Genomic DNA, 14,322 nt, shown 5'->3' on the forward strand with positions numbered 1-14,322 from the left:
CATGTACCATTCCATCAGTTCACGTTCAATCCAGTTGGATTTCAAACAAAGACAGTTCATTTTTTCTCTCTGAGAGATTTCAATCCGAGGGATTCCTGCAATTTTTATTTATTTTTTATTTCACCTTTATTTAACCAGGTAAGCCAGTTGAGAACAAGTTCTCATTTACAACTGCGACCTGGCCAAGATAAAGCAAAGCAGTGCGATAAAAACAACAACACAGAGTTACATATGGGGTAAAACAAAACAAAGTCAAAAATACAACAGAAAAAAAAAATATATATATATACAGTGTGTGCAAATGTAGCAAGTTATGGAGGTAAGGCAATAAATAGGCTATAGTGCAAAATAATTACAATTAGTATTAACACTGGAATGATAGATGTGCAAGAGATGATGTGCAAATAGAGATACTGGGGTACAAATGAGCAAAATAAATAACAGGTTGTAACCAGTGAAGTCACTGAGGTCAACTACCAGATCAGATGCCACGGCAGATATTTGATGAGCATGCATGCATAGTAACATGCCGTTATTGATACACGTTCAAATTGTATGGGTCTTTATAGTCCTGCTAAAACATCTCTGTCGCATCTGCTGTTTCTGCAGCAACATTGAGCGTACTTTATCACAAATGCGTTTCACTCTATCAACCAACTCTCCAAATAATGATGAAATCAAAACATACCACTAAAATAACCGTAGTTTAAGAAAGGCTATCGTAATGGCAATCACGTTGATTGATTTCTGTGTGTACGTACATAATCTCCTGTACATGTTGCTTTGAACTTGACTGGCCACGTCTCACTCTCTGCCTCTCTCACCCCCCCACGCCCACCCTAACCCTGTCACCCATATGATTGACGGCCCTGAATGAATGGCCTCCACCACCTGTCACCGGTTGAGTGGGAGTAGATGTCTGGTGACCCATTCCCATGGCGGTGGGCGCTTGATGCCTGGGGGGGAACTATGTGGGTGTGTAGGGGTGTGAGAGGGGTGTGGAGATGAGGGGCGCTGCAAGGTGAGAGGTACAGAGACCCCCTAATAAAGGTCGCTGTAATTGACCTATGAGGGTTCACGTGACAGAATCCAGAGGGGCAAGGGCCAATGGTTATGTAAAGGAAGATACCGACCAAAACGCAAAATATTAAGCAATATTGTAGCCAAACATCCCCACTTTGATAAAGACATTCCCATACTCTCCACCAATACTCGACCAATACTCTTGAGTGTGTAAAGTGGTGTGTGTGTGAGCTGCTCTATATGAGGTGATTGATGCTTGTCATTCAACATGATGTAAACCTTGATCTGAGAACAGCTGTCACCCTGGCATGGGAAGTGTGTGTGTGTGTGCGTTTGTGAGTGCGCATGCGTGCTTGCGTGCATGCTTGTGTGCGTGTGTGTGTGGCATGCAATACTAATAAAACAACCTCATTCAGCATAATGCAATTGTTTTAGCTGACAACGGACGTAAGGAGCTACCTGAGTGGTTTGATATTTGCATATTCACTGAGGCACCTACAGTTCTGTAGAAGTGACATGTTCCAGGCGGGATTGATGGATTTTTGATTCTGCACCTTCCCACCACACACACATAAAACAGAAGCGCACGTACACATGTGCACACACGTGCATATAGAAAAAGCCAACACAAACACACACACACACACACACACACACACACACACACACACACACACAGTCCTTCTTTATTGCAGCGTCATGTGTGTTGAGGTAGGTGGGGGGGGATTGGGCTAGGAAGAAATTCACATAATGTAGTCTGTAGTCTAGGGCTGGGCAGAGGAAGAAGGGCAGGTGTGACTGCTATCGACTGAGAGAGATATGGGATAGGGGAGAGAGGAAGAGAAGGAGGATAGGAGTTGGACGGTCGGGACGGAATAGGTGAGACCATGGCGTGTGGCGAGGGGGGGGGGGGGGGGGGGGGGTTGTAAGGGCGATAGGGTATAAATGAAAAGAGTTTAGGGAGGATATTTGGGGGAACGGACAGCGAAGAGAGTGGCTATAGTGGATGATACATGCCCTAGTAGCTATGGAGCCCAGGACTAAGAGCAAGGAAAACAACGCAGATTCTGAACTCTGTCATTGAGCGCTGTCGCAGGACTTAAACGGAACCAACAGAACATTTAGATTTCTGAAGCACACAATGGAGTATGAGAAAGAAACGCTTATATAGATGCCCCTCACCTTGAGAAGGAGCAAAGAGTAAAGCTATGGGTGCTGAGGAGAGGGAACCATAGTGATCCTATGAAATTACTATCTGTAATTCTATGGTTGGAACAACATGAAGTGGTTGGAGGGACAAGAAAGTGACTGCTTCCTTGTACTACTGCAACTGAGGGGAGCACGATGAAGCAAACTCTTTGGCAGAGTGAGAGAGGAGGGCAGGGTTGGGCAGCAGAGGGATGCAGAGGGGAGGGGAGGAGAAGCGAGGGAGGATATGATTGGAGGACAGCTGAAGGAGAGACAGAGGAGGGAAAGTCTTCAGAGACATTTACGCATATAGAATGCTCAGCACTGACCTAGCATTCACTCTCCTTGGTCTCTCTCGTTCTATCATTCCTTGCCTCTTGGGCTTTGCCTTCACTATATCCCCTCCCTTTGAGAAGGTAAAATGGTGCATCGAGCCTCGCCTACCTGAGATTTAAAAATGTGACCTTAGCCATCCCAGTAAGAACTCAGCGCGACAGAGAAAGACAGAGCTGCTCTGCTCCCCCTCCCTCCCTCACCATCCCTCTCTCCCTGCCTCCCTCCCTTCCACCCTCTGCTTCTCCCCCTCCCTCTCTCTATCACACACACACGTTCTCTCTTCCTCGTAGCAGCCGGTGAATGTACAGAGCTCAGAGTAAGGCCTAAATGCGAGGACATGGATGAGAATAGGGTGGGCCGTAGTTCTCATTTTTGCTCCTTCGTTATACTCTTTGTTTTGCATGTGTGGTGTCAGTTGTTGACAGAAAGACCGTTTTATTTATTTGTTTTCTGCCATGGGGACCTTGACAAGGTGAGTGACCATCTTGTCTGAAGTTTTGAACCACTATGTTGTGGCACTGGTGAAATGTTGTAGCCACACATTCCTAATTATAGCTATACTACTGTGTGTTCAGTGTTTTGCATTGGGTGATGGTAATCAAATGTGTGTTTATTTGTATGGGTGATTGCTGTACGTGTGTTGTAAAATAAAATTATGACCGGTTCTGGAGGTAGTCCAAATTGTATCTTCTTGTGTAGCGGCTGGCAGTGACATCATTGTGTAAGGACCGATACTGTGTGTACCTATAAATTCTGATAGAGGCATTACTTGCTTTATTGCAGTTATCTGTTTAACAGGCAGTATTGCACATGTAGTGAATTAAGCAAAACATTTCAATATTTGTGAACAAGCATAATTTGCTACAATGACTACAATATTTTAAAGAATCATGAAAACAACAATACATTCAACTTTGTATTCTTACGGTAAGCAATTGTAAGCTGAATCCTCTCAGGTGACCTCTCAAGATTACCTCAGTATCTTAATTTTCAGCTCTGTGTGGTGTGCTTTTATGTGGGATAGTAAGAGTTTGCATGGCATGTTATTACTATAGTGTATGTAAACTGCATTCAACCTCTGTTTGTGGCATACATAATTGAAAAGACCTGTCTCAAGTGAGATTGACATGTATGACTACTAAGAACTTGACAAACGTACTGTTCAGTGAGATGTACTGCAGTGTTCATGTTGGTGTATTTAGAAGTTGGAGTCAGTATGACTGTTGTAGAGAAATTGAGTACAGTATATCAGAGATTCAATAACTCCATGATTTTGATGGGATACTCTAAGACATCACCGTGACAAATGTTTACCGATGACATTTTTTGGGCCAAACATTGACCCCAAAATCTGATGATTTGACTGACGTACAAATCTGATCGGTGCCTGATTGATGCCAGGATAAACATGTTTGATCAATCTTGGTACAGCACTAAAATTAAAACATCTGGGCTGTAAGAGTCGCAGCTTGTTTTTCTGATGGACATGATCCGTTACAATTGGCCACAAACTTTGAATGGACACAATGCATTTTGGGAAGTCTTCTGTAGACAAACTTTTTTTGCTAGACAGGGTTTACAACTAGTTGTCTTGTCATGTCATCATGGTGGATTCAAGCTTTTATGCTTGTGATGGGTAAGTTGTTATGTGTATTGATGGCTAACCCACTAACAATTTGACCACACCACAATCATCAAGATAGACAAGTAAAGATACACTGACGTGGTTGTTTTAAAGCAGTTAACAGTATTATTCTGAGGTGTTTGGATACACTGACGTGGTTGTTTTAAAGCAGTTAACAGTACTATTCTGAGGTGTTTGGATACACTGACGTGGTTGTTTTAAAGCAGTTAACAGTATTATTCTGAGGTGTTTGGAAGTCCAGGTTGCTGGTTTTGCTTCAACACTGCAGTCAGATGCCTGTGTTAAATGGCTGGGGTCCAGTAGGGATATATTCTGATAGCCCGACAGAGTTCCAGCATCCACCACCATGTTGTCTAGGAAGGCTTCCTCAGACCTGCCCAGGGCCTTGGTACTCTGGGGAAGAGGAGGCAAGGACTCATGTGGGGTTGGCTATTTTCATGATCAATTGCGACTGGAGAATTTCTTCACAAACCAGACAGAGTAATCCACAGCGGAGCAGAACCTATCAATAGGCCACAACATGGAGTTTTCTCAAAAGAGTAAGACTAATCTTGTCGAGCACTGAGAAGCAACAGTAATGTATCTGTCGCTGCATGTTTGGGTAAGTTCATAACTATTACATTTTTTGTCCATTTTTTTACATTTAGTGATGCTCATTGTTAATATTTCTCAAGAGTGGTTTGACACTATTCTATCTAACTTTTAAGGAGATAGTACTTTCCTCTGAGACCGAAAAGTACATATATTTTTCAGTTTGTGAAAATAATAATTTAAATTCACCATTGGCCTTATTATTCAATATGTGGCTCTCATCAGACACAGTTCTGCTGAGTTTAGTCTTTTTATAATCAGCATGACTAACAGGAACTAAATATTGATTTTAGAGAGGGAGTCCGATTTCAGATAAGCTCTATTTCTCTTGATCAGGATATCCCGGAATTGAGAGGAGGTGTTTTAAAGGGAACGGAGGAAAGCGAAAGAGAGAATAACTCCAGTGTGATGATGGCTTAAAAGCTGAGGACTAGAGAGCTGGAGGAATTAGAAATATTGTGTGTTATGTAATGCAGTTAAGATCCCAATAGAGAAACTAATGAATAGCTTGGCTATGGTCTTCCTAATTATATATTCTGAGACCAGATTTACTGACGGCTATTTAGGAGTTTTAACTGTTTCAGTAATGCACTCCTGGCAAAACACTCGAGCTTTTAGTGTTGGCAGCTCCCTCTCCTTTCACAAATACACACCTCCAACACACACGCACACACACACACACACACACACACACACACACACACACACACACACACACACACACACACACACACACACACACACACACACACACACACACACACACACACACACATATACCTATACCTAACTCACTCTAGGGCAAACGGCTGAGGTGACAGAATTGCTGGCACTGGACAGCAGCTGCGGCATTTTTGACCTAGCATGTCTGAGTAGGATTTTACCTGCGCAATGGAGTGTGTGTGTGTGTGTGTGTGTCTATAACTGAGTTTGTGAGCATTCATTTGCATGTGTGTGTCACCTTCAGTCCTGTCTGTGCAGGAGACCCCTTTGTTGGCTTATCGCGCCACACTCTACAGTGACCTTTTGACCTTGCTGTCATCTTAACCCCGCCAGACCCATTTATTAAGAACTCTCCCACTGAGACCCAGATACCTGCACCACATTTTTTACATATTCATCCTCCCTTCCTCTCCTCCTCTCTCCCTCCGCCTTCTCCCCTCCCTTCTCCCCAGGCTCCAGCAGAAAAGCTGACCTTCCTCTCTCTATTTGTCTCACATTAAAAGAGCCAGAGGGAGAGAAAAAAGGAAATGTAGAGCGAGAGAGAGAAAATCTATCTGCAGCTTGAGCCGCAGTTTTCTTCTTTTTTTTTTACCCGCCAAGATGAAGTCTTTGGATATTGCTACAGTGCTGCCCCATGGTAGTAGCTACACACAGAACACTGGTGCATTGGCCATAACCTAGAATTACAGCCTCCACACTTCACCTGCTATCATTAATCACCCCTTCTCACCAGTAGTAATTCCATGGCGCAGTTTTAGAGCCAATTTGCCAGGGCTTAGTAAAAAATATAAAGCTAATTTGCTGACAATAAAATGCACACTGTAATATACTCATTTTTATTTCAAAATACAATAATTATTACAGCTCATTCTTAAAGACACAGTGCAGTGCAAGCATTTCTGGTGTTCGGTGCGAGAGGGCCTGGTTAGAGCCATGCGTCACAGAGGAACACTGCAGTAAAAACATGCATGATCACACAGAGACAGACATGCAAACGCAAAACTCCGGGACCTCCACTATCCCAGCTAGCTATCCCAGCATTCAGGACTCTAGCGGAGATGTCAGAGTGAGTGACAGGAGAAATGGAGGTCATGTTTATTTTTTATTTATTTTCCAGAACATGTGCTTTGTCCCCTACCCATCGGTAGCATTGTGTGTCAGTGTGTGTTCATGTATAAAATACAGTACAATATTTTTTTACATTCTTGAGGTACCATCATTACTTTGGAAATTAAGTCTGATTGTGACTTAGAGATATATTCTCTGGTTGTGATAACAAGCTTCCCAGACTTATTTCTAACCATACATCTAGCTGATGTCTCATTAGCCATACATGCTGATTAACACCACAGTCAAAATTGCACATAAGATTAATTAATTAATATAGTAATTAGTAATTAAGTAGTTCTAGAAGGGGAGCGTGTACGCCCTACAGGTGGAGATCAGCATCAACCTTCCACTGTTTAATTAATGATCTTTCAGATGTGAGCTCCCCAAACTCAGGCCAACTTACCAAAGACCAAGTAATGATGGCTACCATAATGTCAACAGCTAGGACAACCACAAAGTCACATCATAAAGTACAAATCACATGACTATTTGGTACAAAATTCAACAATATCAAAATACAATACTCAATCAAATGAAATCTAAATTAGAATGGATAGAATCTGAGGAGACAAATAATAAGAAACAAAGTAGAAAAGAAACAAGCTTTGGCAGTGAATAACGTCAAGGCAGCCTATGAATGGAGTGCCCATTGCAGAGACAGGCAGAGACTGTCTCCAGATGAGGTAGGGCACTCCTGGGCACAGAATCAGCATGGCCCCTGGCTTTAGGCCTTAAAACCACATCAGACAACACCAGAGGCACCCAGTCATATTCTGCCAAACTACAGTCACACTCCCATAGGCTATCTGCTCCCCCAACACTCTCTGTTGGAAAATACAAAGCCAAGACTTTTAGACAAAAGGAGCAAATGAAGATAGTATATTACAAATATTGACTAAAATAAATAATGTTACTATTTTACGGTTGTGATATTGTTTAGCAACTAAACAGTTTATCTGTGCTTTTGTGATCCTTCACAGACTTACATACATTATAATGCTCTTATGATAATGTAACGTAAGCCCTACATCTGTGAAGGTAGTTTCAAATTCACTGGGTGGAAAGTGGAATGATTGATTGTACATTAATTTCAAAAGTAGTTGTTACGTCAACTTGGACATCTCACGTTGTCTCCCAAATACAATCACAACCAGTGCAATACTAATACAGCTAAATATGTAACATCCAAAAAACATCCAAGATCAATTACCTCAGAGGAGAGAGGTCCCATACATTCAAACATTGATAGTTTAAGACAGTGAAGACCACACCTAAATAGTGACAGCAATCAAAGCACACCTTTAGAGTACAGCTTGGTATTTGGTTAAAATGTATAAATATATGTATCTGATATAAATTATACTCTATCATACTTTTTTTTCTGTTTTCCCTGAAAGTGCTCAGCTTGTATGTATGTGTAGGCCTCAGCATGTGGACTTCTGATGTGCAAAACAGCTACACGGCTATATGTGGTGTTTGAAGCTTATGTGTTGGATCATGTATAGTCAATGTGTCTGTGTGCTCATTTGAGTGTGAACGACCAACTGAGGCCGGACATTCAGGTGTTGTGTAAGGGTTACTGCAGGTGGACAAAAGGGGGACATCATTTGGGATTGGGCTTTTTGTACAATGTCAATTACTATATCATCACAGACCAACAGATTAATGATCCATCCATTGTAGGCAGAATTGTGCCTGACATAATGTATGCAAAAAATGTCAATACAAGATGGCGTATTGAATACACAGCAGTACAAATCACCTCAAGATAAAAACAGAATATTCAATGCCAGTAAGTTAGACTAAATATTAACATTTCGTATATTCGAGGGTAACAACATTCAATCTGGATAATAACACAAAACAAACTATAAGGCCAGAGAAATGTATCGACAAATATTACAACAACACGCAACACCCAAACATGACGGAAGATAAACGAGGAGAATCAATCTCCAAGAGAAAACGCGACTCCTTGACTGATACAGATTATTTATGCTTTTCACCACTGGGACTGGTAAGTTTGGAAAGTGACGTGTTGAAGTCGATAAATGACAAACTGGGCATACTAGAGTTGGTCAGTAATGATGTAAAAGAGTTGAAGGCGAGTCTTGAAATGAGTGTCGGAAAAGCTGCGATAATGGAGAGCGATACAAAAAAACTAAAAGGGACAGTCACTAGGATGGAAACGGACATTAAGGAACTTAAAAAGGAGAACAACTTTCTGAGAGAAGCCTTACTAGACATACAAACTAGATCGATGAGAGAAAACCTAGTACTTACGGGTATCCAGGAAAAAGAGGGAGAGATTACAGAAAGAATTGTGAAGGACTTCTTTCTTACAGCGCTTCAAATTCCACTCGAGGCTGTCGACAAAATCCAACTCGAACGTGTACACCGTTTCGGACAAAGAGGACAGAGATATGAGCATCGAATCGTGGCCAAATTTGCTTTTTTTAAGGATAAAGTAATGGTTAAAAGCCTAGTTAAAAGACTTGCTGGCACGAAAATAGGCATGAATGATCAGTTCCCGAGGGAGATTGCAGAATGGCGCAAAGTTCTGTACCCAATCTTCAAGGAAAATAGATTAAAAGGGAAGTGTGTTGCTCTTGTTGTCGATAAACTGTATATTGACAACCAAATGTTCCGCGACACAAAGACTACTCCATGGCTATTCTGAAAGTTCTAATAGAGGAGTCGAATAATAGAACACCCAATACTAGCCATGGTAGGGATTGTAATAATAAAGCACATTTATAGTAGGTATTGTATTTTATAAAGGGATAAGACGGTGTTACAAGAAAAGATAACAAGCAAAATAATACATCTTCAAATACAACTAAATTAGAACACAAGTACTCAATCAACATAGTGGAGATAAAAACATAGCGAACAGAAGACATAGAAGGCACAGTATGTGGGTATGTGTGGATGAATTGTGATGGAAGGTGTGGTGTGCGTTTTTGTGTTTGAATAAGTCTGGCGTTAATTGAGTGAGAAAGGAAATGGTTGCATATCCCAAAACCAACGTGTGTCTGTGAGCAGGGGTTGTGAGATTGAACTTTCAATTTTGTACAGATGAGGGATATACATTTTAAAATATAGTATACTTCTAATATATTTTTTTATTGTCCTATAATGACGGAACGATCTCCAACCCTATATCCTAGACACCCACCCATACACCAAATAGAAGTCCCAATCTGTTTTATGGACCTGCTGTGTGTTGCCTATATGCAGCCAAAACTGTTATTGGACCATAAACAGATATGTCTCATTAACCTTTACGGACCAAATAATGATGATCCACACTTATTTGACTATATATAATCAATTATCAATCCTGCAAGAAATTCAAGACTCTATTATTATGGTGGGAGATTATAATACCGTTTTAAATAGCTCAATGGATAGTAAAGGAATTCACACTACAAACAATCACCCTCATGCTCTTAAGGAAATCGTGAATGTCATGGATACATTAGAACTAGTAGATATATGGAGACTTAAATATCCTGATCTAGTGAGATATACATGGCGGAGACTCAATCAAGCTAGTCGTCTTGACTTCTTTCTTATGTCATTCTCGTTGACACCAAAAGTTTAAAAAGTGTTGATAGGGGACAGAATGCGGTCGGACCATCATATAATTGGCATATACATTACTCTTACTGAATTTCCACATGGGCGAGGATATTGGAAATGTAATCAAAGCCTATTGGATGATAACTTGTTTTGAACTAGGACAGAGGAATATATAACTGATTTTTTCCGACATAACATAGGTACAGCAAATCCCCTTATTGTATGGGACACCTTTAAATGTGCCTTTAGAGGCCATGCAATTCAGTACTCATCTTGAAAACAAAAGCAATTTAGGTCAAAAGAGTCCATATTAACAAAGGAAATAGAAGGTCTAACAGAACAGATAGATAGCAATAAAAACTGTAACATAGAGGCTCAGAATAAATTAGAGTCAAAACAAAAAGAAATGGAGAAACTTATTCAAGAAAGATCAAGTGTAATATATTATAAAAATAAAGCAAACTGGATGGAATATGGGGAGAATTGCACTAAATTATTTTTTAATCTTCAACATAGGAATGCTACCAAAAATAATTTACTGAAACTGTTTACAAATGACGGCGTCACCCATGATTCACCAAATTATAATTTGAAGGAGGAAACAAAGTACTTTAAGCATATGTTTTCGTTTCAGTCGCCTCCATCTCCTCTAACTGAAGCTAATTGTAGAGATTTTTTTTTCTATTGATAATGTAAAATTAACAGCCATACAGAAAGACATGTGAAGGTGAAATTACAGAGGAGGAACTTCTGGATGCAATTAAAGACTTTAAGTCCGGGAAAACTCCAGGGTTGGATGGCATACCAGTCGAGGTATAGCAAACCTTTTTTAATATACTCAGAGGACCGTTATTAGCATGTTTTAACCACTCCTATGTAAATTGTTGATTATCAGGCACTCAAGAAGAAGGTCCGATTTCATTATTACTGAAACAGGATACAAGTGGAAAATATAAAGATCCAGTCCATTTAAAAAATTGGAGGCCCCTTACACTTCAGTGTTGTGATGCAAAAATTCTAGCCAAATGTATAGCGCATAGAATTAAAAAAGTATTGTCGGACATTATTCATTCTAATCAGACAGGTTTTTTTTTTTTACATGGAAGATACATTGGAGATAATATAAGGCAAGTACTGGAAACAATAGAACACTATGAACAATCTGGGAAACCAGGCCTGCTATTCATAGCAGACTTCGAAAAGGCATTTGATAAAGTACGACTGGGGTTTATATATAAATGCCTGGAGCATTTCCATTTTGGAGAATCTCTTATAAAATGGGTTAAAATCATGTATAGTAACCCTAGGTGTAAAATAGTCAATAATTTTAATCTGTCAAGAGGAGTGAAACAAGGTTGTCCACTATCGGCATATCTATTTATTATGGCCATCGAGATGTTAGCTGATGATTCATGTTTTCTTTTAAATCCACAACTTGAATCCCTCCACAGCCTCATAGAGGATCTAGATACATTTTCTAACCTCTCTGGATTACAACCAAATTATGATAAATGTACTATATTACGTATTGGATCACTAAAAAAATAAAAATGTTACATTACCATGTAGTTTACCAATAAAATGGTCTGATGGTGATGTGGATATATTCAGAAAACATATCCCAAATGAAATAAATGATCTCACTCCAATACATTTTAATAGAAAGTTAGCAAAAATAGATAAGATCTTGCTACCATGGAAAGGTAAATACCTGTCAATTTGTGGAAAAATCACCCTGATTAACTCTTTAGTATTCTCCCAGTTTACCTATTTGCTTATGGTCTTGCCTATGCCTAGCGAACAGTTTTTTTAATTATATGAGAAAAAAATATTCCATTTTATTTGGAATGGCAAGCCAGACAAAATTAAACGGGCCTATTTATATAATGAATATGAATTCGGAGGACATAAATTATTAAATATTAATGCATTATACCTATCTCTAAAAGCTTCAGTCATGCAAAAGTTATATTTAAATCCGAACTGGTTCTCTAGCAAATTAGTAAGATTGTCTCACCCAATGTTCAAGAATGGCCTTTTTACCTTTATTCAGATTACAACCTCTCACTTTCAGTTATTTGAAAAGGAAATCATCTCCCAAATATCACTATTGCTAAAACAAGCCATAGAGAGTTGATTGCAATTTCAATTTAATCCTCCAGAAACTACAGAATAAATAATGCAACAAATATTGTGGTTAAACTCAAATATACTAATCGATTAAAACCTAAAAATAATAAAATAAAAATAAAAATAAGGTATAATCTTGGTAAATGATATCATCGGTAGGACTGGTGGAGCTAACAAAAACATATGGAAATGTCTGCGCTACCCAAAATTACAACCAAATAATTGCAGCATTACCGCAAAACTGGAAGAGGAAAGTGGAAGGGGGAAAAAGTAAGGAACTTGTCTGTCGGCCTTGCATTAAAGAACATAATTGGTTAAAGAAAACTGTGATAAATAAAAAAAGTATACCAGTTTCATTTAAGGACCAAAGGATTGACAGCCGTCACATATAGATTGCAAAATAGTTGGGAAGAGATTGTTGATGTACCGATCCAATGGCATAGTGTTTATGAACTGACACGCAAAACGACACCGGATTCAAAAATGTGAATCTTTCAATTTAAATTATTATATAAAATTCTTGCTACCAATATAATGTTATTATTATGGGGGATGCAATCTTCCCAGCTCTGCAGATTTTGCTGCAAAGAGACAGAATCATTAGATCATTTGTTTTGGTACTGTCCATTTGTTTTTTGTTTTTGGACACAGGTCCAGGAATGGCTAAAGGATTGCAATATTTACCTGGAGCTAACCCTGCAGATAGCATTACTGGGTGATCTGAAAAGTCATAGTCAATCGATCAATAATATAATAATACTTTTAACAAAAATGTTTATTTTCAATTTACAATCTGTAGAAACAATGAGAATAGAAAGGTTCAGAACTTTTGTAAAACATCACAGTACAGTTGAAAAATATATGGCAAAAATAAATCCAATATGGATGGTGTTAAGAGATAGATGGGTGTCGTTGAATGGAGTTGAAGGATGGGACTAATAACAACTAACAACAACTAATAACAACATGATAACTAATAATGTAAGCATACTGTGTCCATAATAAGTATATAGGTTATAGGTTGAGAGCTTTTGTGAAAGAGCACAGTTAGAAAGATATGGCATATAGAAGCAAACCGGATGGACACCATGAAAATGATCGGAGAGGTTGAGGGTAGAGGAAGTTCAGGAGTAAAAACAAACAAAATATAATTATTTTAAAATTGACTGTGTCCATAAAATGTATATAGTATGTATAAGCTGGAAGTAGAGGCCTAAGCATTGTTGTTCACTAGTTTACTCCAATTAGGGAAGGGGTGGCGGGGTTGGAAAGTAATTTACATTCACATTTACGTCATTTAGCAGACGCTCTTATCCAGAGCGACTTACAAATTGGTGCATTCAACTTATGATAACCAGTGGGACAACCACCCTATGTTTTTTTTATGGGGGGTGTGAGGGAGAGGGGGTGGAATGATTACTTTATACTATTCCAGGTATTCCTTAAAGATGTAGGATTTCAAGTGTCTCCAGAAGGTGGTCAGTGACTCCCCTGTCCTGGCGTCGTGGGGGAGCTTTTTCCACCATTGGGGTGTAATAAAGGGAAATATATTTTTTAAAAGGATATGTACAGTTGAAGTCGGAAGTTTATATACACTTAAGTTGGAGTCATTAAAACTCATTTTTCAACCACTCCACAAATTTCTTGTTAACAAACTATAGTTTTGGCAAGTAGGTTAGGACATCTACTTAGTGCATGACACAAGTCATTGTTCCAACAATTGTTTACAGACAGATTATTTCACTTATAATTCACTGTATCACAATTCCAGTGGGTCAGAAGTTTACATACACTAAGTTGACTGTGCCTTTAAACAGCTTGGAAAATTCCAGAAAATTATGTCATGGCTTTAGAAGCTTCTGATAGGCTAATTGACATCATTTGAGTCAATTGGAGGTGTACTTGTGGATGTATTTCAAGGCCTACCTTCAAACTCAGTGCCTCTTTGCTCGACATCATGGGAAAATCAAAAGAAATCAGCCAAGACCTCA

This window comes from Coregonus lavaretus (genome assembly GCF_964263955.1).
Source record: "Coregonus lavaretus genome assembly, chromosome: 26".
In the NCBI taxonomy this organism is placed as follows: Eukaryota; Metazoa; Chordata; class Actinopteri; order Salmoniformes; family Salmonidae; genus Coregonus; species Coregonus lavaretus.